We start from the raw sequence: 23,816 nt of genomic DNA, 5'->3' as shown, positions 1-23,816 counted from the left end.
CTCCACTCCAAACCATCCCCTCCCCCTACCACACACACATCCCATAGGACTTCGGTCAGGAGACGGGCAGAAACCAACCCACAGAGAACTGTGGACCCAGCACTCTCACCATCTCAGGGCTGGCCGGGACCATGGACGTGCCCTTGCTTGAGACCCTTCTCCTCTGTGTCCAGCCTAGGATCCTACGTGGCCAAGAAGGTGTATTCAGTTCTTGAAAAAGTGTCCCTTGTACACCCGGCCCCCCTCAGGCCTGTCTTCCCCTGGGTCTGTCCTATTCATGGGTACTCAGTGTTCATGTTCATAATAAAGGCCACCCTTGGTTTAGCCTATGGGGCCCAATGATTGTATTAAACCCTCAAGGAGCAGGAGCCCCATATTTCTGTTTCTATCTCCAGACACCCTTCCAAGCAGAAGCAAGCAAGCCTCCCACTTTCACTGTCCCTTCTGAGACGACACCACTGCGGCGGGGACTGAAAGGAAAAACTCAGAGACTGGGTGCTCTCTGTCTTGCCCACAACCGCCCTCTGGCCACTTTCCTGGCTAGTCATGCTGTCGTCAAACTGAGGTGTGTGGACAGAAACTGCTGTGACTCCTGGAACTTCCCTCATGCTGGGGTTTGCTCCCCCCTCCGCCCCCACCAGATGGGCCAGATGGGCACCACCAGGGCCTTTAGGTCTGATCCCACTCCCGGCTGCACATTCTGATCATAGACGCTTCAGTTTATTTCAGGCGAGATTTCAGCTGCAAAGCAGTGTGATTTCTTCACGTTGTTGGAATGACTTGCACTGGGAAGCTTGAGGACCATCTGGCACTGCCCAGGGTTGACCGCTGGGGCCCTGCCTGGGGATCGCGCCCGCCTCAAGAGGTTTGACTCAGGTGGCCTGGAGGATAGCGGGCACAGTCCCCGCTGCTCGCCCTGAGCTCTGCCCCTCGTCCTCCACCCCACCCCAGCTTGCGTGTTCCCACCTGCCCCCCTTCTGTGGACAGTCCCGCTGAAGACCCTCCCATTCCACGGGCTGCTTCCTGACTCACTCCTGAGCCCCGGAGGAAAGAGATGGGAATGAAAGGAGCCCAGCTCCAGGCTGCCCTCCCCTTCACCTCATCCCTCGCCTTTCTGGGACGGTTCTGGCCAAAGTTTTGGGAGAGGCAGAGGCCTAAAGCATCACTTTTCAGGACCCAAATTTAATACCTCTGCAACTTTCTGTCAAAATCGTGCTTCTTATCCTGTTCTTCGGGAAGAGTTTATCTGTATATCTCTGACATCACTGCCTGCCTTGTTACATTGTTATTTCTCTATCCATCTTTTATCTCATTCTAGGCTATTAGCCTCTTGAAGGCAGGCACCGGGTTCTTTTTTCCAACCCCCTCCTCATGAGTGACTACTTAGTAAATGTGTAATAAGTGAATGGACCCTGGGATTGGCCTAAAATAAGCTGGGATGCCATTGATTCGTACTGCATCTGTTTTCCCCGCCATATTTCACATAACTCAAGGCTGCCTTGCTCACCCTACGTCATTGATAGGAAATGCAGATGTGGCTTACATCCAGAAAAGGTCGTTCCAGCTCTGGCTGAGACTCCAGCCTTTCTGGAGCCAGCCTCTTCCATACTTTGGGCAGTTCTAGTGCGAGCCGAGACCCCTAGAGCCTGGCTGACCACATCCCCAGGCGACAGGGGCAGCCCCACGGTGCCGAAGAATGCTTCGTGTCTGTTTCTCCATGGGGCTCCTACATCTGGAAACAAGAGGACTCGTTTGGAAGGTGTTTTGGATTCTTGGAAGTAGATAATAAGGCATGTGCTTGTTAGTCTATCAGTCGGCAAATAGTTGCCAAGTGCTATCTGTTTGGCAGGCCCTGCGCCAGGGGCTGGGGACACAGTCATGAATAAAACAGATGTGGTCCCTGCTCCGTAGAGTTCACGGACTAGCAGGGGAGAAATAAAAACATTAAGCAGATTATTATCAGGAAAACAAAAGTGTTACTCTGCGCCAAGCCAGAAGGTCTCAGGGTTCGCTCCTGCTGTTATTGCAGCAAACTATTCCCCTCCAGGTGGGTCCTGGGGCCTGGACTCATATCCATACTTTTCCCAGAAGCATTTCAGCCCCCAGGTATCTTGTCAGCTCCTGGAGAAAGAAGTGGAGTTTGCCTTAAAGCACCTGGAACATTACTGTTTAGCATGAAGGACTGTGTGCTCTGGCTCACTATGGGACCACTCTGGCCCTCTGTCTCTTCATCTATAAATCGGGGCCTCTGGTCTAGGGCCACACTTCTTAAGGTGAGTTCCATGGAATACCAATCCAGGAGATGTCCTGGAGAAAAGGATTTCATGATGAAATGAGTTTGGGAAACTGATTATTTTATATAAATATGTAAATTTTATTTTCCTCTTCTAGGTTCCCAGAGCATCGTAAAGGTCCTCAGAAGTCCTAAAGTACACAATCTGGCCTAGCTTTGTTGAACCCAGATTCCTTTTTGTCTCATGGCACCCATTTTCCTGAGGCTCTGAGACCCCACAGAACCGGTGGGGCCAGAGACCTACTCTAGCCCTCTGTCCTCAGGGCTCTGGTGATGCTCTGGGCTGGGGGGCAGAAGTCAGTGTGGGGCAGTGGCCTCAGACCCTGCGGCACTCGGCTGTGCTTCCTCCTTTGCGATTATCACGCCAGTGTCCGGGGAGACGGCTGACTGCATTTCCTGCAGCGGGTTCTGGAGACATTTTAAGACACTCGCTGGTGGTGCCACTGCCTCAGAATCCACAATCATTCTTAATTGGCCTCAGAACTATCAGCTCGCAAAACCATCTGTCATGGGAAACTGGAGCCGTATTCAGAGTCCCATTAATAATTCAGCCAGCGAGCTCCCTCAGACCCAGGCCTTCCAGCCCTTGGGACTCACTTGTCTTCTGCTTCCAGAGATGTTCCAGGGAGAGTGCTCTGATATGTTACAGATGTTAATGACTCAGGCAGTGGCATCTCTGCGCTCTCCCAGAATCCCCAAAGCCTCATCAGTTGGAGGAGGGAAGATTGATATAGGTTAATCCCACTCTAATTCTATCAGCTCAGAGGTGGTGGGCTTGCCGGCAAGCCCCTTATGCTGGGGTGAGGGAGCACTTACCTGTTGTGATGGGTGGGTGGGCCCCCTCCACTCTTCTCTCCAAGGTTGCTCTGTAGCATCCCCAGCCATTCAGAAAAAAAAAAAAAAAAAAAGGATTTTTTTTTTTTTTTGCAAGTTAGAGGTACCTAAAAATATTGGTTGAATTAGTTCTAGCTGATTAGATCTGATTCTCATTCCCATTTAGTAGAATTACAGAATGTCACAGCTGCCCGGGAACACAGAAATCATCTCCTCCAACTCCATCATTTTTCAGTGTAGGAAAATGAGACCAGAGAAAAGTGACTCTTTCAAGGTCACCCAGCTGGTTCGAGGCAGAGCCGGGCCAGTACCCAGGCCTCCTGGCTCACGGCCCCATGTCCTTCCCAGCCCATCCCGCTGCATCAGCACAGCAAGCGTGTCTCTTTCTGGGAGTGCTGCAGACGGTCCCAGGCACCGTGAGGTTCGGACCCCAGATGTCCTTTCGCCCCTGTGGCTCTGTGATGCCAGGGGTAGCACACACCTGTCCTGGCTCTTAGACCTAGGGGGCTGTGAGGTGGGTTTGTTGTGCGCCAGCAAGAAGCTGGAGGTGCAGGAGCTGGGCCTCCTCCCTCCTTCTCTCAGCCTCTCTGCTCATTTGTGGTGATTAGTGCTGGCTGTCGTCTGTTCAGTCCCCTGTCCCCTCGGACAGACTAGACTCCACTGGAACCAGCCCTTTACAGCCTGTCGGGCTCTGCTGGGCCTGGCTGTGGGGTGCTGGGGCATAGGGTACTTTCTGGCTAGGTCCTGAGAAGGCATTTCCACCTTGCCCTGGAGCCTGGAGGGCAGGGGTAGGGGGGGAGGGGATGGGGCGGGGCCAGGGCCAGGGGGCGGAACCCATCTGTGTGGAGTGGGGCGATGACATCCAAGGCCCTGGAGGCTGGGGTTGCTCGCGGACTCTCAGTGCTAGAAGTGCTTTAGAGATGACTGGGCCCAGCACCGACTATTTATAGATGAGGACATCAAGGCCTAGACAGGGGTGGCCCTTGTCCGCAGTCACAGGACCTTCTGGTGGCTGAGCTAGGATGAAGCATGTGCCGCCCGTCACCCCTTCCCTGTTTTTCCTGCAGAGCCTTCTGCCTTTCCAGTTTGGGGTTTTGTTCTCCGACCCAGGACCAGTGGTTAGAAAGTATGGAGCAGGTTTAAGGGGCAGAGAACATTCCAGTTTTACAGTGAGGTGCAGGGACAGATAAGATGGGACAGTGAGTGGAGGCTGTGTAGCCAAGCAGCCTTCAGGGGCTCTTCAGCAGAGGAGCGAATGCCCCGGGCAGCTGTGCTCTATGGGATCTCGGGGGTGAGGGCCCAGGGAAGGTAAAGGGGCAGAGATGGGGCAAGCCAGGCAGTCCCGGATGTCGCTTCATCTGTTCTGGACGCAGGGACCCGGGCTTTCCGGGCCTCTTCTCTGCACCAGAGGGAACCTCTTTTCTCCTAACTTTTCTGTTTTAAATATCAAGCTGGGATAGTAGTTGGCCGCCTTTCTGCCCAGAACCTTAGGGAGATGCAGCGAGACAGGGCCCAGGCTGGGCTGCGAGGAGGGTTGCCCACGCCCTCAGGTGGAAAGACGGTCACATGTTGGCTTGGTGGCCTTAGGTCTTCTGGGTAACTCCAAGGCCTGTGCGTGGCACGGTGAGACTTCCAGTACGTGTGGGGTCTCTAAGGGCAGGTGCTGGCTGAGCTGAGGGTGCCTTGGTTGCCCAGTGTTCAGGCCACAGGGGGAGGGGCTCAAGGGAGGAGGTGGCAGTAGGCCAGCTTCAGCCGGGGCCACCCCCTTGCAAAGCACACAGAACAGGGGAGCGCTGCCCAGGACCCATGGGGGGGGGGGGGCTCTGGGAAGCAAGTCCCGAGAGCCCTGACCCCCCGGAACAGGGGCCGGAGAAGAGACTTGGTGTGAGGAGCTGTGCCTGCCCAGGCCTTCACCCCCCACCCCCACCCACACACCTTCTCTGCATCCTCTCAGTTCCACGAGCACCCTGAAGGCTCTCACCTGTCCTGCCCTCCAGGACCCCACCTCGTAGGCGCTCACCGAGCCGCAGAGAATGGAAATCCTGAGTGAAAGCAGAACGATGAAAGCAGCTGCTACTTTGGCTTTAGTTCATGGGCCCCGACTCCTCTGAGAACCCTGGAGAAATAATAGTGGAGCCCATGGAACTCAGAGCAACGCAGAGATGTTTGAGCTTCTGTTGGTACTAATGGTAACGCCTGTTGGGGTGCACCCTGTGCCAGGCACCCTGCTAAGGACCTTCGTGGAATGTTCTTTCACCGTCACCGCAATTCTGCAGTCATCATTATTAGTATCACCCCCATTTTCCAGATGAGACGACTGAAGCACGGACCGGTTGCACGCTCACTCAGCACCAGCCTCTGAGCCAGGAAGTGTGGAGCTAGGATTCCACACACGGTCCGAAGCTCTTTCCCAAGCCCACCCTGCCTGTGGCTTTTGTGGGGGCATCTGAGCAGCAGGGGGCAGTGGTGGCATTGGAGGGAAGGCACCCCAGGATGATGGGACAGCTGCAGCGTCAGAGTGGGAGGGGTGAGGCCCTGCGCTGCCCGTCTGGGCTGTGTCCTTCTCAGTCAGACCATCCCCTCCCTGAGGCCGAGGGGTAGGCCTCAGAAGGTAGACATCTCAGCTCCTCCTTTCCGGAGGGAAAAGAGAGACCACGTGTGCAGTGCCTGGAATCTGATCCTGGAGAAATGAATGTGGCAAGTGCCCCAGTCATCGTGCAGGAATCCTGTGGACGCAGTGGGACCTTCCTGTCCCGGGGGAGCTTGGGGACAAGAACCCCTGGCCCCCCTCCTGGCCTTCCCTCCTTCAACCAGAAACCCTCAGTGTTGTTGCTTCAAGTGCAGAGCAGGTTTATTGTGCTTGGAAGCCTTTCTGTGATCTTAGGACCTTTGAGAAAAGAACAAAAACAGCTAGAAAAATACAGGGTAGTTAAAAAATGTTTGTGATTTTCGTGCCGAATGGAACAAAGAGGCATTCAGGAGACTCAGCATTGTTCCGGGGAGCGGGGAGCGAGGATGAAACGGCTGGCTGGCCCCTTGGAGGCCTCCCCTCCTTTGGGAGCATCCAGCTGATTGTGGTGGAATGTCTCTGGAGCCTTCCCCCCAGCGTCAGGCTCCTTCTCCTCTCCTCCTCCACGTGGGCCATATTTGCACTGGTAATAGCCTCTAGTTCTCACTCGGTTTCTAGGCTGTTCTTTTCTTTCTTTTATGTTTATTTATTTTTGAGACAGAGAGAGACAGAGCTTGAGACAGGGAGGGGTAGAGAGAGAGGGAGACACAGAATCGGAAGCAGGCTCCAGTCTCTGAGCTGTCAGCACAGAGCCCAACGTGGGTCTCGAACCCACGAACCATGAGATCATGACCTGAGCCGAAGTGGGATGCTTAACTGACTGAGCCACCCAGGTGCCCCTAGGCCGTTCTTTTCATCATGTCGTGGGAAGTGGCTCAGTGGCCATGACCCAGAGATAGCGAAATTTCATCCTTGTGATGAGCTACGCAACTCTCTTTCCAGACCCACCTTCAGCTGCCTACCCTCAGCAGGATGAATAAAGTCCTCTCTGTGCACCAATCCATCCTGTGCGTAGTAATGCCTGTTATCGGACCCTTATTTCTGTTTCATTACGTAGATGTTAACCTCCATGCCCCTCAGAGACAAAACCCAGGTTCAAAGCACAGAAATGATGCATCCAGTGTTACTCCGCTAACAGCTGACAGCCTCTGTGAACACAGCGCGCCCTTAGAACCCTGCTAAGACTCGTCCTTCAAGGCCCATCCTTCAAGCAGCTACCTCAGCTCCTTTGGAAACTCTAAACCACTGTGGACCCCCTACTGTCTTTGTCTTCAAAGCTATTTCCAGGACTGCGGCCTACGCACTCCAGGCCCAGGTCTCTCCAGTTCTGAACTGGTTCATTCTGAATTGCGCCCCCACCACAGCCCACCGCCCTTTGGAGACATTTGTAGGGGAGCCAAGGTGTTCATTTGCCTTCTTGAGTTGCATTTCCCCAATCCTCCTGCCACGGCTTGGATCTGCGTGGCCCTCCTTACCGAAGTCCTGGCCAGACAGGTGTCTGGAGCCCGGCGTGGATGCTGGGCCCAGTCCTCTGTGTCGGCACAGCAGCGGCGGGCTTCTTTCGCATTCTTCACAGCAGGGCTCTTGAGCAAACGGGGCCGGCTTTGGGAGCGCCTTCCTCCCCATCCTGCCCGTATCTCCATCCCGCTAGAGATGGTACAGGGCTTGGACATTTGGGGTCTTAGCCTGTATCCTCTCGAGATCATCGTGTTGCACTGGAGGAGTGACAACTGGACCCGCCATCAGGAAATGCCCGAGATGTATGCTCAGCACCAGTCAAAGGAAATGGGGATGTTTAGTCAAGATAAGAGAAAACATGGTGGAGCGGGGGACATTATCGCCGTCCTCATGCGAGAGAGGAAATACACTTGTTCCTTGTGGCTCCGGGGGTAGGACTTGTATCTGAGGGTAGAGGCTTTAAGGTAGCTGAAATTCAGCACAGTGTAAAAAAGGAACTCCGTACAAGAAACAGAAAACAGAGTATGTTGTCCTGAGCAGAGTGAATTTTCTCTGGAAAGTTCCATTCCTCTGATGGGCAGGCTGAGACATGGGGTCCAGGGAATGGCAACTCTAGCCCTGAGTGGGAAATGAGACCATCGTTTCCCTTTATACTTTTGGCCCGTGATCGTGGCCACTTAGAGACAGCTGTCCCCAGGGAGAAATGGGACTTTCTGAGCCAATCTGGAACGGGGCCCTGGGGAGGCACCCCAAAAGAAGACGACGATCAGGGAAAGAGCAGGCCACTGACCACCCTCACCACGTGGGGCCCATGCTTTTGGTCTCAGCCTCAGTCTCCCTGGGTAGTTATGAGGATGGTAGCCAAAAGGCCCTCAGTGATTTCTGTAGAGAAGAGCTGAGTTGAAGTGCATCTTGCTGTCATCACTGGTGGCAGTTCTGGTGGACTCCTGGTAGAGGAAAGAATGCATGGCATCAAACTTCCAGATTCATACCTCACAGGCAGTAGGAGCCGTTGGCTGAAAACAGCAGCCTGGCAGAGCAGGACTCTGCCAGAAGTGTGGACTAGAGGACAGCAAGCATTCCCCACATTGTGACCTTCTCATCATTCGTCATTCATTGGCGCAGGGATGGGGGTGCGTGTGCGTGCGTGCGTGGGTTTTGTTTATTTCCCTCGCTTCCCTGTGTGAGCACCACACTAAATAACTCATTGTGATAACTTGGAATCCTTCCATACTTCTGTTTATGCTTGTAAGAATTGTACAGTTCTCCAACACACATAAACATTGCTATGTGTACAAGCTTTGTAAAATAAGACATGGTGTTATAAAAATGGGATATTAGTCATATTTACTGCATATTGCTTTTCTCGTTCATCCGTTCTCCATAGAAAAGTCCCTCCAAGTCAACTCAAATGCTACCTATTCATTCTTTTTATTCCATGGAAGGGACAGTCCATATTTTATTCATTCATTCTTACACTGGTAGGCATTCACTTTGTCTCAGTTTTTGTTTTATGTTTTTGTTTTGTTTTTTTTACATATAGATGACTATCTCCATAAACCTCTATAAACCTTGCATGAGCTACCACTTTTATTTCCTAGGAAGAGATTTCCAAGAGTAAGAGTGCTGTGCTGAAGGGTATGATATTTTTTATTTTTGATAGATGTTTCCGGATTGTTCTCCCAAGAAAATACAATAATTCTCATTTTAGTTGGCGAGAGTACCCCTTCCCCCATCCCCACACCATTGTTACTTCCTTGTTAGTGCTCGCCGGTCTGATGGGTAGACAGTGATGTCTCATTGTTGCTCTGACTTTTGTTTCTCTGACTCCTGTGGAGTCCAAGCATCTTTTCATATGACTATCTGCCATTTGCATTGCTTGTCCATGAATTACCTGTTTATATCTTCTGCCTGTTTTTCTTTCAGGATCCCTGGGGACGGGACCAGCAGATTCCTTGTTCTCGTGTGCTGGTTCAGCCAGCAAGCACGGGTGTTCCCATAACAGACTTCCCCTGGTCCTGGTGACAGTTGGTTTTCTGTTCCCCTTCCCACCCCACCCCACCCACCCCCAGCACTGTTTTAAGAGTCCATGGGAATGAGATATTATGTCACATTCCCCCAAGGATCCCAGGGTACGGGTGAGGGGAAAGCAGAAAATGAAGCTGTAAGCAGGTGAGCGCTGATAGGCTGGCCTGTGGGTTAGTTGCGACTTCTCCGCTGTTGGCCCTGAGCAAATTACTGAACTTCTTGCCCATGTGAAATCTGCATCTGTGAAATAGGGAGCAGAGAAGCTTGGCAGAGTGGCACTTAGTAACACGTCGTAAGTAGCTCAGATTTTGACTGATGTTTACGAAGCTTAAAGCCTGATTATTCACGGTATGGTCTGCGGGATCCTAGACCCCACCCCAGACCTACTAAATCAGAAGACCCCCAGATGATTGGTCTGCATACTGAAGTTTGAGAAGCACTGGCCTAAAGCACTCTGATTGAAACTGGGAGAGAAAGTATCTAGTAGAACGTGCCTAGAAGTTGCGCTGCAGGTGCGAATGTTTTAGGTGTGTTGGTAGATCCAGTCCGGTGGATCTACTCAGTTCACAGGAGGGTAGGTTCTCGTCCCTTGATCCTGGGTCTGTTCGTGCATGTCACCTAAGAAAATACTGCACCCGCTCCGTGTGACGGGGACACCTCAGTTTAAAAACAGTCAGTATCCCCAGATCCAGCTGGTTCTCCCGTAGCCTTACATCTCAGCAGGCTCATAGCACTCAACGACCTGCTCCATCGGCCCCGGCTCCATTCGTGGCTTCACACAGATGCTCCAGCTGCCGTGATCTCAGCTCCCCGCCACTTCCCGTGCTCCGGCTCCTCATCCCTGCCTCTGTCACCTGGTTTCAACTTTTCTCTTTTGAGCCTGGCCACCACCTCAACTTCTCGTTTTCCACCACACGTCCCCCATGGTATCTTCTCGCACTCTGAGGAAACGCTACCAGTCACCCTGTAGGTACCTGCACCCTCCCTGGTCCTGGCACCGACCAGCCTGGATGCACCTTCTGCCATCCCACCTCCAAACCTCTGCTGCCACTCAGACCTGCCCCCTCTCGCCCCTCCCCACCTCCCTAGCTCTAAGATGACACATGCAAGGCCCTCCTCCAGAGCCTCACTGTGCACTTACCAGTCCCCGCTTGACAAAGTGAGTTGTGCACTGCTCCTTTAAATAGCAATGCTCCTAGAAGCACTTCTACCGTGGTTGCTGTGGCATTTGAGCTTGCGTGGGTTTTTGGGTAGTTTATGAACCCGGGGTTAGTGTGGGAATCAGAAACCACTCCAGGTATTTTAAGCAGAAGGGGTTGAATGTTGGGATTAGGTGTATACAATATTGTTGGAGGGGCTGGAGGGGCAGGTGTTAGGCTGGGTCTTTTGACTGACTCCTAGATCATACAGGAGCAGCTGCTTCTGGAATCTCCAACAAGCTGAAGGGTGGACACCCTAAGTGGCGGTCTGGGGCTTACGGAGCTGGACGAGAAGCTGCGGGCACTGCCTTGCTTTTCTGATACCCGGGAAGCCGCAGCGGGACATCTGGGTGCCTTTGACTGGCAAAACTCAGCCTCCACCCAGCCTAAGGGAATGACTGCCCGGAAGCCAGACCTCGGTTTCTCTCCAGATGGGGCTTCTGGGCCTTCCACCTTCCGCAGGGAGCAGCCCCTCTCTGGAGTAGGTCCTCCCTCCCAGCAGACAAGGCTACACAGGGCCAGTGAGCAAGACACCGTGTCCCTTTGTGTCTCCCTGCTTCTCTCAGCGCAGAAGATACTGCTTCCTTCCCGAATGCTCCGAAAGCTTTTTCCTTTTTATGTTCACTTAGTTTTACCTGATTCGAGAATGACCAGCATGGTTGAGTACGACCATGCTAAGTCATGCTCGCCTCAACACTGGATGTATTTATTTTGTCAGTAGGATTCCTTGTCCAATCTTGGTCTTCATGGTTAAATATGTTAAGGGGATTTCTCTTAGCACTGTTATTAGCAAGAACTTTTTCTTGCTCTTGACATGGTTGTTTCATAAGACTGTCTCTGGGTGTTGGGGGGGAATGTGTTTCACGTGTTAGGGAAATGACAGTGATTTGGGCCTCAAGGGGCCCACAGGAGTGCTCTCAGTTTGGGGGGCCTGGAAGGCTATCAGGCAGGGTCCCACAATTGGCTTGTGGCTGCCGACCTGGCCGGGTGTTCAGTGCCTGTGAGGTGCGTGTTAATTTGTGATGGGATGAAATGGGATGAAATGGAATTCGGGACTGTCACAGACCCTGGGCCATGCACATCTTACGGGGGCCTCGGACAGAGTCCTCTCAGCCTGGCTCAGCAGAGCGGGTACTCAAGACAGTCCACCTGTTATGTGGAGTGAAATAAGAAGAGATTAAAGGTGGGCCAGAGTTAGCTGACTCGTGATTCTCCGCGTCTCCCCTGGACCCTCGGTTTTGGGGAAACCAGTTAGGGCAGCTGTAGTCAGGGCTCTGTGTGGAGGAAAGAGAAGGCAGCCGTCTCCTCAGCCTCCCTGGCGAGCATTCAGAACGGGCACAATGTTTGCAGGATGGTAAGTTGCCACCATTATGGAGCAGAATGGAGAGAGGTTCTACAGCAGATCACCACCCTAATTACTTATTTGAATCTTGGACTGGATTCTGAATTTTAATCCCTGGGGCCTGGCTTTCAGGGCCCTTGTGACCGGCTCAGTGCGCTCTTGCCCATCTGGATGCTCACAGTCCCCTGAGGCCATGCTAAGCTTTCACCTTCTTATCTTTGCTTGTGCTGTCTCTGCCATGGGGGGTGGGGGGGGGGATGAGGGGGTGCGTCTCTTCACCCCTCTCCAGCTGGAGAAATCCTCCCTGTCTCTCACGGCCAGCTCAGTCATGCCTTCTTCATAGTATTCCTCTCCCACCAGCTGCAGGAGCTCCTTCTTGCCCTGATTTCTAGAGCCCTTTTCTGTTCCTTTCTCCTGGCCTTCCCTGCTTTCTGTCCACAGGTCTCCCTCGCAGCCAAGGCCGGTGTCCCCATGGATTATCTTCTTGGTCAGAAATGGTCTTGTTGGTTTTAAGAATAATTATAACCATCTTCAGGGCCACCTGGGTGCCTCAGTTGGTTGAGCGTACGACTTTGGCTCAGGTCATGATCTCACAGTTCATGAGTTCGAGCCTGGCTTTGGGCTCTGTGCTGACAGCTCAGAGCCTGGAGCCTGCTTTGGATTCTGTGTCGCCCTCTCTCTCTACTCCTCCCCCACTCTCACTCTGTCTCTCTGCCTCATTAAAAAAAATACTTTAAGATGGGGCGCCTGGGTGGTTCAGTCGGTTGAACATCCAATTTCGGCTCAGGCCATGATCTCGTGGTTTGTGAGTTCGAGTCCTGAGTTTGGCTCTGTGCCGACAGCCCAGAGTATGGAGCCTGCTTCCGAGTCTGTGTCTCCTTCTCTCTGCCCCTCCTCCTCTCTCTCTCTCTCAAAATAAATAGACATTTAAAAATGTAAAAAAATTTTTCTTAAGAATAATTAAAACCATCTTTTTCTCACTTGAGCTGATTTGGTGTGCCAATTTACGGATTGATATTAGCACTCACGTAATTTGCATAACAGCAAATTTACTTATGCAGCGGCAATAATGCCAAGTAAACTGTAGAAGAAATGAGTTCCTAAGTTCCCATCTTAATGTACATTTTGCATATATAGCATGCCTGCTGTATTTGAGGCAAGCTTCCACTACTGGCACAAGCAAATGATGTCTTCTATTTACATATTTTTCCCTAGGAAGCCTGTAATAAGGACACCTTATGCCTATTTTAAGTATTTAAGCTGAGCTTATATTTAAAAACATAACAAAACTCTGTTGTAACAGGTAATAGAGCCCCGGGGCTTTCTGAGGACAGCATGTATGAGAAGCCTGATAATCTGTATGATTTGAGAGTCACTACCAGTGGGGGCGGGTGGGTGGGCCAGAGATGGCACCATGGTATTCAAACTTGGTCACGATTAGCATGTCTCTTAACTATTGCTTACAGATGTTCGCAGTGACAGGTGCCCCTTCATAAGAATCACTGGGCCCGCACCTGCCCTGGAAAACCATCCTACCCAGAGGGAGTGCCTACGGCCCGCCCAAAAGTAGCCCAGCCTGCCCCCCTCCTCTCCTCATCTCTTCCTCCATTACTCCACCCTCTCTCCTTTCTGTTCTCCATCCCCTCTCCCTGCCCTCACCCCTTCTACACTCTCACTCACTATTACGGGTTGAACTATGTCCCCTACAAATTTGTATATTGAATATTGTATATTGAATTCAGCACCTCAGAACGTGACCTTACTTAGAAATAGGGTCACCACAGGTATCATTAGTTAAGTGAGGTCAGTAGGGTGGACCCTAATCCATTATGACTGGTATCTTAAAAAAGGGGGAAATTGGGACACAGGCATGTACCCGGGGAGAACACCATGAGAAGATGAAGGCAGAGCTCAGGCTTTGCATCTACGGGCAAAGGGGCATCAGAGATTGCCAGCAAAGTACCAGAATAGGCAAGAGATGTGTGACAGGCTCTCCTTCAGTAGCCTCCAGAAGGAATCAACCCTACCAGAACCTTGGTCTCAAACTACCAGCCTCTCGACCTGTCATCGAAGCCATCCAGTGTGTTGCAGCAAGTCTAGCAAGCTCCCACTCACCCCTGCCCACCCACGCCCTCTGGCAAGCTCTCACTCACCCCTGCCTGCCCACACCCTCTGGCCCAGAAGAGCCAGGCCTGAATCTTACCAGCTTCTCACAGCGTGCTCCTTGAGGTGCTCCAGCGAACGGAACTCTATTGTAGTGAAGGGGGCAGCCGGGGGTTGGCCTCTTGTGTAGAGGCACTACTCGAGGGCCTTCCTTTTAAAAACTATGCTCCTGTTCAAGAGTGGAGATCTAGAGAAAAATGAAAAGGCTCTGTTGTAATGCAGAGAGCATGAGTTTAGGGGCAGATGGACAAGGGTGATTTAAAATCCTGTCATTTTTTAGTTACTTCACTTCCTTCAGACTTTGCTGTCTTGGAAAAAATAACAGTACCTTTGGGATGGTTATTACAAGTAAAGAAAACATAGGTGAAGCTCTGAGCACAGTGCTTGGCTCCCAAGGTGGTAGTTACCTTAACTGTTATTAACAGTAAGAACCAGGAAATGACTTGAACACTAGCACCTTGTAGAAGACAGTCTCCAGGTCGCTTTCCTAAGCTGAAATGCCCCAAATACCCAAGTTCCAGCTTCACGCGTGCAAAATTGCATGGAAGTGGTACTTTTCCTTTATGGTTTGTAACATTTTTCAGCCTTTTCACTTTGAACATGTATTTTAGAAATAAGAAATTGATTTTTTTTTTTTTTAAAAAAGGAGAAGTATTTTACTAAGTCTCAGGTAAAACAGGAGTCAGAGTCAGCAGTTGATAATTTGTGGGGATGAGCACTGGGTGTTATGTGGAAACTAATTTAACAATAAACTATTTGTTAAAAAAAAAAAGGAGTCAGCAGTTGGTAGCAGTTGAGGGTTCTTGAGAAAGGTTTCAATATACCTAGTTCTCGGGATTCTTTTTATATCTTGCTAGGTGGGTTTGCATTTCTAATTCATGTTTCTATTTGGCTGGTTTTAACATGCAGTTATATTTAATGAAGAAAAACAAGAATGGATGGAAGAGCAAAATATTGTGGTGGGCCCTGCCCAGAACTCCGACTTGGGCAGGAGGCCCCTGCAGGCCGCCTGCTAGGGGGCTGGACCCCCACGTGGGGAATGGTGTGCAGAGGTCTGCTGAAATCGGATGAGCTGGGGAGGGGCGCCTTCACCTCACCTCAAGTGTGACATGGCCCCGCCAGGCCCTCTGTGGTTTCTCTTTGCTCACATTTCCATTGTCCTGCTTCCCGAGGCTGAGAGGGGGAAGTGCTGGTAGACCTTGACCCTGTGCTTGAGGCGAAGGGGTTAATGGCAGGGAGAAAACTGGTTGCTTTTGTTGGTGTTGCCCTCTGGCACTTTGAGGACCCCCTTTTCTTTTTGAAAGGAGTTTGGAGGCAGCTTTTAGTCTTACTGAACTCAAGTTGTAAATGGAAGTCGTTCTAGGCAAAACAAAACAAATGCTCTCTCTGCACAAGGCAGGGGAGGGAGCCTCTGTGCGGTTGGGATTTATTTTTATGTTTTAATCCTGTTAGCAACAGAAAAAGACTCTAAGGAGCCCCTGATTTTATTACCGCCAGGAGCAGTTTATCTGTCGGCTGTGGGATCCCTGGCCAGATGTCCTGGGCTCCAAGTGTCTTCTTCCTCCCTCTCTCCCTCCCCTCCCGCTAGGGGATGCTTTGGAGAATTTAGTTGCGGCCTAGGAGGGCTGATGCTTTGTCTCCCCTCTCAGGATGGGGGCTGCCCAGCCTGTCGCTTGCCCGTGGATAGTGCATTATCACCTGAGGCAGAGGTGGCAGTGGGAAGACAGTGGTGAAAGGGTAGAAAGGGCTGGGCGCTTGTTGACTCCGTTGGGTGGCCACTGAAGTTTTCTGCTGAGAGTGTTCTAGACCTCCTCCTGTGCTGGGTGCAGTTTCACACCTCGCCAGCAGGGGTCTCACCTGGGTCACATCCAGGGCTGCAGGCAGGTGGGAGAATCTTCTTGGGGCCCCTCCCCCTCAACATCTTAGAATCACTGGGCTCTGGAACGTTCCACCTAATGAGATTTAGACACCATTTTGAGGATCCGAGAGAGGAAGTAGCTCATCCTTTGAGAGAAGGTGTTTTTGGAGCCAAGCTGGGGCCAGACCTTTTTGGGGGCAGGATGAAGTGCAGAATAAAGCAAGAGCATTTCTCTGTCCTTACCATTAGTGAATGATGGAATGAATGTATACTTGACTTCCACAAGGAGTTTTATTATTTTTCTCATAGTGATAATATACAGTAATTTTATTGACTGTTTATCACTTTATGAATGACAAGTTGGACACTTGACATAAAGAGCCCACGTTTAATTTAAAGCTTCCTTTTCTGTAGGAATCAGCATCTGTGGCTTTCAAATAAATAGTTAAATGTTACACATCAGTGAAATGCTGCCTGAAATTAATCAGACATTCTCACACTTACTAAAATGTAATTACTTCAGGAAAAGGTAAGGCTTTAAGCTCATTAAGAGGTAATGGTATTAGGGTAAGAGAAGTGTTTTGACTTTAAATGCTGGTGATAGTTGACGATGTCACCGGGAAGGAAAAGATAAGCCCATCAAGACTGGAATATCTTGGTTTCCTCCCAAGTCCACTGACAGTGGCAGAACGGCCCACAGGTGCATTCAGGGCCTCTGCGTTCAGGGCTCCGAGGGCAGTGTGTGTACCTGGCACCCGCTGATCCTCTGACCCGAGGTGATGGCTGACATGGGCCTCCCTGTCACTGCTCTGAGGCCTGGATGTGGACATGGACGCATACACTTGGCTGAAACTTCCAGGATGGGGCTGTGGTTTCCGGAGGTGTCTGAGCTGCCCCCACCACGGAGCAGCACAGTGAGCAAATTCTCCAGCTGTGGTCCTAGCTGCCTAGACGAGTAGAGCCTTTAGGGCAATTTAAGTGCTTAATATTCTTTGACTACTTCTTTTTATGAAAAATATAAACAAGCCACGCTTGAGCCATTAACCTTTTAAAGCTTTATGTTAGAGGACGATTTCTTGTTATGATATCCTATTTTTCTTCCCCTCCTAACACATTTCTAACACACACACACGCAACGCCTTTTTTTTTTTTTTTCAAGAACAGGAATTTAAATAGAAGTCTGCTATACCCTTCCTGTGGACTTCATGTGGCATTTTGCCATTGGGCTTAGATCCAATGAAATAATGTCATATCTAGATGGAAGTCTGTGCCTCTCAAGCTTTGGTAAATACCCTGGGGACACTTGTATTTGGGAAGCCCTTGGGAACCTCAAAGCCACAAGAATAATGTACTGCATTTCCCTGAAGAGTCCATTTCACTCAAAGATTTAGTAGCAGGGAAACTGGTATGTTAAAACACATATGGCTGTATTATAGAGTAGAATATTAAAGCTTTATAAATCTCTTATTGTTTTAATATTTTTTAATGTTTATTTATTTTTTTAAAATTTATTTCTAGGAGAGAGAGAGAGAGAGCGTGAGCAGGGGAAGGTCAGAGAGAGAGGGAGTGACAGACTCTGAAATAGGCTCCAGGCTCTGAGCTGGCAGTCAGCACAGAGCCCGACGCGGGGCTCAAACGCATGAACCGTGAGATCATGACCTGAGCCGAAATCAGATGCTTAACCGACTGAGCCACCCAGACGCCCCTTTATAAATCCTTTAGATAAGACACAATTTTATACACTTGGTACCAGCTGTGTCCCCCGTCCCTCCATACTGGCCTTTGTCCTTTCCCCAAGGGAAAGTTTTAGAAGCCTTGGTTAATATTTTTGTGGTGTTACCATTTTGTTTTTGTTTTAAAGTTTATTTGAGAGAGAGAGAGAGCATGAGGGGAGGGGCAGAGAGAGAGAGGGTCTTCGAAAAGAGACAGAATCCCAAGCAGGCTCCGGGCTGTCAGCGCAGAGCCCAGTGCAGGGCTCGAACCCACAAACCATGAGACCATGACCTGAGCCAAAATCAAGAATCGGCAGCTTAACCAGCTGAGCCACCCAGGCACCCCTGGTGTTAATCGTTTTGTCGTCTTGTAATCGTATTTCATCATTATGAAGCAGAGGTAGGAGACACAAGTGAATATGGCTAAACTGGTAAATGCAAGGAAGTTAGAACTACACACCAGCCAGTCGTCCCCAGACGTCTGTGCAGCCACACCGTGACCACCCAGCGCATCTCTCCAAATGCAGATCTCCGCCCCGGGGGGTTCTGCATCAGGTACTCTCGGATGGGGCCTCTAAATGTGCATTTTGAACACAGTCCAAAGTGATTCTGGCCTCCAGCTAGATTCGGGGACCAAAGAACCGAGCGGTTCCTGCGACCGTAGCACTCCGGAGAAAGGGCTGCAGACTGGTGTCCGACAGACCAGGCGGAAGAGTGGTTTAATTTGCCTGCAGCGTTTTTTTGTTTAATGTGTGTTAGTTGCCAGCATTTAAAACTGAGCTACTCCGCAGCTCTCCTTCCCAGCGCGGAAGTCAGGACAGCGCCAGGCCTGCCTTCTCCCCAAGGCCGGTGGCCCAGGCGGAGCCGCAGCAGCAGTGGCGGCCTGTCTCGGCGTTCAGTGCTCTTCAGGTCTGCGTGACCCGGGCCTCCCCGTGCTCACAGCACCGCCGGCCGCTCGGACACTCAAGGCTTTGATCCTGCTCGGTGAACACGCGGTTGTGCATCATGTTCTTGAACAGCTGAGTCACAAATGTCCTTTTGCGGAGAGCAGCGGGAGCCCGCCACTGCCTCCACGCCCCCTCTGCTGGCCTCAGGGAACAGCTTGCCTTTGTTCCCACCTGAGAAGTGACTCATTTTAGGGAGAAGACTCATCTGGTGAGAAGAAGGGACTTCAACGCTCGGAGCTTTAGGGACAGAACCATCCCCTCGGGCTTAGTACTTCCTGTGTCTCTCACTCGCTTCCCTGTGCTGCTGTTTCCGGAGCCCTGGTTTCCTCCTATGGACCCATTATCCCTTATAATGCACACGCGCTTGTGTGCACCTGCGCACACAGGCTCGCGCGCACACGAGGGAACCCCTCACCACTGACCTCTCGGGATGGGCCTTGCGCACCCCTGCTCTGGCCAGTCCGTTTCATGGGCCTGGGTGCCCCTCTTCCTTTCACTAGGGGTCCCTCGAAACCCTAGGTCCATTTGTGTTGAAGGTATAAAAGGGAGCCGAGTCGGCCTTAGGAGATAGTTGTTCCAGGAAGATGTGCTCGGAATTCCAAGCAACAGACTGGGCCGGGGGGTGGGGGGGGCAGCTGTTTGAGCATCAGGCCTCCGTGCTCTGCCGGGAGGCCGGTGAGCACACACAAGATTTGGCAGGGACATCAGGGGCTATCATCCTGCACGGCCCTGCTCAATCCCCCTTCTGATTTTCTTTTATTCTGTGAGGTCAGAGGATGCCATTTAGATTGATCACTTGATGGGATTACGTTGTTTCTCTCACATTTTTCCCCCCTAGTTTCCCAAGGCCAGAATCACTGTTCTCTTGCCTAGTAACTTCCCCTTGATGGGTCCAGAAGGTCTCTCCCCTCATTTATCGACACAGAGACGGTGAATGTCAACAGCCTTTAAAAGGCAAAGAACATCTTCCCTGTTAAATTTAACTCCTTTCTTGCGTCACCCAGACTGGTTCTTTCTGAGCCCTGAGCGAGTATGACGTAGGCCCGTGCAACCTCTAACGATTCCAGAAGTGATGCCTCTGGCTGCTGGGGTGGTGCTGCGTGTCTACACTCCTCTTCTTGATGACCAAGCCATCAGGCAGCCAGCATTGAGAAGGGAGGCCCATCCTTAAGGCCCCGACTTCCAGGCTCTGACCCCTCAAGTGCCTATTTCCAAGGAGGATTCCAGCTGCACCTTCTGTCTACTGCCCACAACACTGATGGCCACTAGCCCCTGTCTGTGCTCTCCATCAGGTGCTGGCCATGAGTGGAGCCATGCCTTTTTCATTCCTTAGAGGTTAAAAACTTAGGCAAAATCAGAAAACATTCTTTCTAACCTCACTATTAGAAAATTATGGAGTCAGAACTGGCAGACATGTTTTCTGACGTATCCCAATTTCATATATTTCATCTTATAAAGAGCCAGGTGTTCTCATTTTCATTCAGAAAATATGTTAATCGGAGATACACACACACCACCATATTTTGCCCAAATCTCACAGAAATGTATAGTGTACAAAAAAGGACTATCCCTGGGGCTAATTAGTGTTTTAAAAATATCTACTTAAAGTAGACAGAGGTTGCATACATATCTAGAAACATTAGTAAGTGGGAAGGGAGTGGTTTTGCAAAGGGGTTTTTGGTTTTGTTTTTTCTTTAGCCACACTCACCGTGGCAGTGCCCTGAGAATGTAAATGCTAACCTGTGTCGGGAGGTCTGTTTTCCTAACGCGGTCTGGGTGGCTTCGGTGAAGGCAGCGGTGGGGGTGCAGTGTTTGTGTCTGTGCTAGAAATCAAGTGGATCATGTTCAGTCAGGGGGTGCACGTCCCAGCCCTGACAGGTGGCACAGCACTGACATGTGGCGTGGCAGACCCTGAAGGTGACGTGGCATTTATTGGTGATAGCCTCAGTGCCACGGGCTGCGAGGTGCCTTGGGCTGCCCCACGGATGCGAGGTGTGGTGGGGCTGCTCCCAGCCACCTTCATAGACACCGGAAGGGGCCTTGGCTACTTGGCCGAACGTGGAGCCTCGGTGTCTTGGAAAAGGCAGGTTTCATCCTCACTCTTTGCTGGTGAAGGTATACCTGTCGAGAATTTGCTTCGGTTGTTGTGGACTGAGTCCCTACCTTGTCCCAGGCGCTGGGCAGGGCAGCAGGGACTCAGATATGGAAAGACACGTTCCCTGTCCTCCAAGGATGCACGGTTAATAGAACAGAGAGGCACATGGGATGATCGTAAATATCACAACCACGATGCGGCCGGACAGGGACAGGAGCCAAATCTTGGAGTGTCTCACGTGCTGTGCTGAGGAGTTGGCAGTGAGGAGCATAATGTCACCTCAGTGTCAGGGTGGAAGACTGTGGACACCTGCCTGTCCTCGCTAAACCAATCTGTTTTGTTACCTTGGAAGTCAAAATGCGGAGCGGTCACTGACTTCCGCCCCGGGTAGGTCACACTCCCTGAGACAAGACCCCACACGAGTGTGTAGGCAGGAGGTTCAGAGATGAATAGGAAACCAGCCCCGTCCACCTGTCCATTGGAGGTCCACGGGCTGCTGGGAAAGAGAAGGGGACAGACCTGGCTGGGTCACTCGTTGCAAGGAGCGATGGCCCGTTGTAGGAGGCAGTAGGAATGAGGGCGATGGGGAGGTTCGTTCCAAATGTAGGATCTCAGAAGGCTTTTTGTAGGAGTTGTAAGTTCCAGATTCTCCAGAATTATTTATTGTACTTTATTTAGTCTGTCTTCTTAAGTATAGACAGAACTTTTTTTCTTCCATCTTCCACTGGTGTTCAGCGAGAAACAGACCCCCAATATTACCAAAAGCTACAACTTTAAGAAGAGGTAGATTCTTCGTAAGAACCCCTATACCGAACAAAATTTCAACCACAGTTACTGCATTTAATTCTTCGTTGCATGGCTCTGTCTTCCCTAACTTGCAGGGGGAAAGGGGCTTATGAACCAGTTTGTTGTAAGGAACGGGTTTTACGTCAGCAGCTTGACGGGGTCCAGACTGTCAGTGTAGGCCCCAGATGGCCCTGCCAGCCTGGACAGGGGATGTTCCCGTGTGCTCACTGTCTCTCTCTGTGGTCGTGAGGCCTGGGCGGCAGTGGGGACAGAGCATGGCCCATCCGCTTTCCCCCAGTGTGAATCCATGTACCTGCGTCAGGCTCTGCTTTGTATGTTTGAAGCCAAACAGGTTCCTTTCTTCCTCAGAGTTTTATTATTTCCATCTCTTGGGAAGGGAGAAGGAGAAGAACAGTCCTTCCTAAACAGAAAGCCACGTGTTGCTTGAGAACCTGACCTCTGTCCCACATGTCTTCAGCTCCCCCAGAACATTCCACGTTAATTACACAGTACTCTGCGGCCACAGTTTTTCCTTTCACATCCACAGCTTTGTAGAGTGGATAAATCATGATTGCAGAGTGGTCTGTGCTTGGAGGCCACAGCCCCATGGGGACCAAAGGCCTCAAGGTGGCTTGGAGACCACTGGCCTGGGAGCAGAGGTGCCCAGGGAGCCACCCCCAGAGCAGGTGGCATGGGGAATGCAGGCAGAGAGCGAGACTTTCTCTCCATGTGATTCCATCGCGATGCATGAGGGCTCCCACTGTCAGATCCCTAAAGGAAGAAGTGTCACCTGAGCTCAGCAGGTCAGGGGCTGGTCCAGTGGCTTCTCCTCTACCAATTGTGGTAGAAAATATATAACCTAAAATTTGCCATTTTAATTGTTTCTAAGTGTATGGTCCCTGGTGTTAATTCCATTCACAGTATGCAGCCATCACCACTATTTCCTAGACATTTTTATCGCTCGGCTAGAAACTCTGTCCCAACCCCCTTGCTGAGCCCCTGCTACTGGCTATGCGCTTGCCCGTTCTACAGGCATAGAAACACACTCCTCCGCCCTGCACTGGAGGACTGGCGCTGGAGGCCCTGGAGCATGCTCTGCTCCCCCACCCCTGCGTCCCGCAGGACCTCTGGGGCTCTGCTGGTCCGTCCTTCTCGTTCGTTAGTGGTGAGGTTGTACTCTCCACGGGCCCTCCCTGATTCCCTCAGTAGCCCGATCTTCCTCTGCCTGGAGCATTGGGGCGGAGCGCTCTTTCTGCCCACCTGGCCTCTCCATGCGAGGTGACTGGCGAGAGTGGTCTGTTCTCTGTCCATGCCCCTCGCTGAATCCAGAGCAGCGGAGGGGCTGCGGGACTGTGTGGCAGAGCAGGTGCTTCACGCTGCGTGCGTCTTCGCAGGTGGTCACAGGATGCTCACAGCGGCGGGGCAGCACGGTGTTGTCACAGGGGCTCTGGGGCTCTGGAGCCAGGCCTCCTAGGGAACTGACCAAATTCCCTCACCTCAGTATAACTCCGATTCCTCGTCTGTAAAATGGGGATAATACTGTGCTTCGCTCATAAGATTTCAAAGGTGAGCTGTGCGTAGAGCACTGAGAACAGTGCTTACATGTGCTGGCGTGAGCTGCCTTATAAGCATTCGCCATTATTAGTGCCATTGCTGTAACTGCGTCAGAGTTGTGAGGATGAAATTAGATAATCCATGTAAATAATTTTAGAAGTGGCCTGCAGGTACTAAGCATCCAGCAAATGTCATCTACCAGTATGGATGGGTGTGTGTGTGTGTGTGTGTGTGTGTGTGTGATGAGTGTATGTGTGTATGTGTGAGCATATGCAAGTCTGTGTGAGTGTGTGTATAGGTGTATGCATGTTTATGTACATGTGTGGGTGTAGGTATGTGTGTAGATATGTGCATATATGTGTGAGTGTATGCATGCATGTATGTGAGTGTATGCATGTATCTGTATCTACAGGTGTGTGAGTGTATGCATGTGTGTGAGTGTATGCGTGTATATGTGTATGCATGTGTGTGAGTGTATGCATATATGTGTATTTGTGTATGCATGTGTGTGCATGTGTATGTGAGTGTATGAATGTGTTTGCATGTCTGTGAGTGTATGCATATATGTGTGTCTGTGTGTGTGTCTGTGTGAGTGTATGCATGTGTGTGAGTGTATGCATGTATGTGTATTTTTGAATGCATATGTGTGTGCATGTGTATGTGAGTGTATGAATGTGTGTTTGCATGTCTGTGAGTGTATACATGTGTGTGTGAGTGTATGCATGTATGTGTATGAATGTATGCATGCACATCTGAGTGTATGCATATGTGTCTTTGCATGCGTGTGAGTCTATGCATGTATTTGTGAGTCTGTGCATGTATGTGTGTGTACATGTGAGTGCGGATGTGTGTTTATGTGTATATGTATTTATTTTTACATCATGACCAGCTCAGCACAGAGACTCGTTCCGGGGGCTGTCCCTAGCCTGAAGTTACTACAGTCCTGATATAGGGGACTGGACCTTAGAGGCAGATAAA

The 23,816-nt window shown here is 51.0% G+C and overlaps 1 protein-coding gene and 1 long non-coding RNA gene across 10 annotated transcripts in view; one reads left to right on the top strand and one right to left on the bottom strand.

Moving 5' to 3' along the window:
• XXYLT1 (xyloside xylosyltransferase 1) overlaps positions 1–23,816 on the top strand; it is a 167,683-nt gene that overhangs the window by 119,517 nt on the left and 24,350 nt on the right. The gene's annotated exons all lie outside the window — the stretch shown is intronic.
• LOC120230655 lies at positions 1,510–7,389 on the bottom strand. 2 transcript variants are annotated; one of them, XR_005528104.1, is made up of 3 exons: positions 7,172–7,389; positions 3,110–3,159; positions 1,510–1,732 (listed from the first exon to the last, which is right to left on the bottom strand). It is a non-coding gene; the product is annotated as an uncharacterized LOC120230655 (long non-coding RNA). The 2 variants fall into 2 exon arrangements; XR_005528105.1 differs by lacking the exon at positions 1,510–1,732 and adding an exon at positions 2,016–2,121.

This window comes from Hyaena hyaena, unplaced genomic scaffold (genome assembly GCF_003009895.1).
Source record: "Hyaena hyaena isolate Hyena2069 unplaced genomic scaffold, ASM300989v1 scaffold_45, whole genome shotgun sequence".
In the NCBI taxonomy this organism is placed as follows: domain Eukaryota; kingdom Metazoa; phylum Chordata; class Mammalia; order Carnivora; family Hyaenidae; genus Hyaena; species Hyaena hyaena.
Note: the sequence above shows the minus strand (reverse complement) of the source record. Positions and strands in the feature narration are given on the sequence as shown.